The sequence below is a fragment of the Hordeum vulgare genome, chromosome 6H (assembly GCF_904849725.1).
Source record: "Hordeum vulgare subsp. vulgare chromosome 6H, MorexV3_pseudomolecules_assembly, whole genome shotgun sequence".
NCBI lineage: Eukaryota > Viridiplantae > Streptophyta > Magnoliopsida > Poales > Poaceae > Hordeum > Hordeum vulgare.
The window spans coordinates 463,328,332-463,331,899 of record NC_058523.1 but is presented as its reverse complement, the minus strand read 5'-3'; positions in this window follow the sequence as shown (position 1 = coordinate 463,331,899).

The following is a 3,568-nucleotide window of genomic DNA, read 5'->3' as shown; positions in this document are numbered from 1 at the left end:
CTATATGTATGATCATTGCCTTAGATATCATCATGACTTTGCGCGATTCTATCAATTGCTCGACAGCAATTCGTTCACCCACCGTAATACCTGTTATCATGAGAGAAGCCTCTAGTGAACACTATGGCCTCCGGGTCTACTTCACATCATATTTTCAGCTCTACACTTTCACTTTTTTGCACTTTCCGCCTTCAGATCTCACCTCGCAATCAAACGTGAAGGGATTGACAAGCCCTTTATAGTGTTGGGTGCAAGTTTGTTTGTTTTTGCGCAGGTACTTTGAAGACTTGCCTTGATACTCCTATTGGATTGATACCTTGGTTCTCAAACTGAGGAAAAATACTTACTGCTACTGTGCTGCATCACTCTTTCCTCTTCAAGGGAAAAACAACGCAAGCTCAAGAGGTAGCAGTCCCCCACAACCACTTGCTCATTGGCTGCTCCGAGAGAAACTGACACTTGTCATTTAGAGCAACCCAAATTCCTCAAAGTCTTTGAGAGAAAATAATCAAGTGAGGAAATACCCCAAACACCAAACCCAAACCAAAACCCAAGTGATTGAGCATCACTGAAGAAGTTGTTCGTGTGTGGAACTGATGCTTATTACCTTTGAGGACCGTGTATCCTCCAAACGGTTAATCATCATGGTCTAGAACATCCAGCAGTCAATTGTGGATCGCAGGGTGACCGAGTTTGTGAGGGTTTGGAAGTTTGCCCTGAAGACTTACCATAAGTGTTGGGCGAGGACTCTGTGTCCTTAGCTCAAGGAGAATACGGTAGGGACTTTGCGTCCCGGTACTGTGTGTCCTTTGGTTTCAATACCAAGCCGCTCCGAACCAGATGTACAACTATCACAACTGTTGGAACTGGGTCATCAACAATTGTCTTCATCAAGCTACGGGTTTTATTTATTCAACCTTCTCATTTCGTCAATTGTATGTTGAAGACTTTCATTTGTACTATTTGAAGAATTTGTTTGAATACTTTCTCTAAATTTCCTCAACCTCAAATACTTCATTTGAGTTAGTCTTCACCTGCTTACTCTCTACTTGCAAACTGTGCAAACCGAATCTCTGAAATCTCATCGAGTACTTTGGTGTAGAAGTTTTTGCACACCTGATCCTGTACTATTTCCGCTGCACCGAGTTCATGACTGAGGATTTTCCTCACTAGGAATTTCCTCAGTGATGAAATTATAAAAATATCCTATTCACCCCCTCTAGTCGATATAACGCACTTTCAATATTGATATATGGGAAGTTGGTATTCAAGTTTCCGAAGAGTTTCAGAAGTTACCGGTTTAGTGATGGAGGTTCCATAAGTGTTTCGGGGGTCCACCTGCCCCGAACGGGCCATGGGTTGTGATAGGTGGCCCACCTAACACCAATGTGACCAAGGGGCTGGGCTGGCAAAGAGGTGGTCGTAGCCCCACTCTTCTTGGGGGCCAAGGCACCGACAGCCACCCCACCCCTAGGGGAAACCCTAGGGTGCCGACCCCTCCTCCCTTCCCCTATATATACTAGAGGAGAGCAAGGGCAGCCGTACAACAAAATCCACAACACAACCCTCCTCTCTCTCGTAGTACTTCTCCCTCGTTTGTGTCATGTCAGCCCTTAGCGAAGCCCTGCCGGGACAACTCCGTCACCACCGTCGCCACACCATCGTGCTACCAAAGATCTCAGCTACTACTCCATCTATGCTCCCTAGATCGAGGTGGTGAAGGCGTCATCGAGCTATACGTGTGCTGAACGCGGAGGTGCCGTCCGTTCGGCACCAGATTGGGACGGATCATGATTGGATCGCGAAGACATTCAACTACATCAAACGCGTTTCTTAACGCTTCCGCTTAGCAATCTACAAGGGTATGTAGATGTCTCACTTCTCAATTTATTTTCGCTGAACGATCTTTTTCCTGCTCTTGCAATTCTCACACTTTAATGTGAGTGAAGATCCCACAAGAATTATCACTATTTGTGTTTAAGAGAGCCATAAGGTTTATCCATACCATAGTGAGGCATTGAGTCATGTATTTGCTATAGACTAGATGACCGAATCTCAATTAAGTCTTCAAACATGCAAATTTTATCATAATTCATTTTCATTCTTCACCAAGGCAAACAAGGGGACTACATGGAGTAACAATACCAGAATCTAGTTATGCATTTGGTATAGCCAAGATAACTGAATCCTAGGTGACTTCACAAACTTGTAAATTCTGTCACAGTTTATGTTGCAACACATGGGCAGTCAAATACAGAGGAAGCAACAACAATTGCACAAGGCAAACAAATGATGAGAGAGTGCATTGTGCTAAAAGACATGCCCACATGTCAACACTCGAGAATTCTTGAAGTTCTTTTACGTCCGCTACATCTATGACGTACCACTAAGGAACATAACCAATTGTACGAGGCAAACTAATAGTGCGAGAGCGTATTGTTGGGGAACGTCGCATGGGAAACCCATCATCTACTTATTACTTCTCAATTCCTTCCTCTAGGCCCAAATAATGGTGAAGTGATATGTAGTCGACATTCACATAACATCACTAGGGGAAAGACAACATACAACGCATCAAAATATCGAACGAATACCAAATTCACATGACTACTTATAGCAATACTTATCCCATGTCCTCAGGAACAAAAGTGACTACTCACAAAGCATAATTATGTTCATGATCAGAGAGGTATTGAATAGCATTAAGGATCTGAACATATGATCTTCCACCGGGTAATCCAACTAGCATCAACTACAAATAATAATTAACACTACTAGCAACCTTACAAGTACCAATCGGAGTCGCGAGACGGAGATTGGTTACAAGAGATGAACTAGGGTTTGGAGATGAGATGGTGCTGATGAAGATGTTGATGGAGATGAGTCACCTCCGATGAGAGGAGTGTTGGTGATGAGGATGGCAACGATTTCCCCCTTCGGGAGGGAAGTTTCCCTGACAGGACGGCCCTGCCGGAGCTCTAGACTGGTTCTACTCAAGTTCCGCCTCGTGGCGGCGGCGTCTCTTCCCGAAAGTTTTCCTCTGATTTTTTCTGGGACGAAACCCTCCTTATAGCAGAAGATGGGAGCCGGAGGGGTAACAGGGGGCCCACAAGCCACCTAGGTGTGGCCAGGGGGGTAGGGCAAGCCTGGCAGGCTTGTGGCCTCCTGGTGGCTCCCCTCCAGTACTTCTTCCGCCCAGTATTTTTTTATATATTCCAAAATAATTCCTTGTTGATTTTCACGGCTTTTGGAGTTGTGTAGAATAGGTATCTCAAACTTTCTCCTTTTTCAGCCCAGAATTCCAGCTGTCGGCATTCTCCCTCTTCATGTAAACCTTATAAAATAAGAGAGAAAAGGCATAAGTATTGTATCAAAACGTGTAATAACAGCCCATAATGCGAAAAATATCAACATAAAAGCATGATGCAAAATGGACGTATCAACTCCCCCAAGCTTAGACCTCGCTTGTCCTCAAGCGGAAGCCGAGATCAATAAATATGCCCACATGTTTAGAGATAGATGTGTTGATAAAACAAAATACGGACATGCACGCATCATGATTATAGAA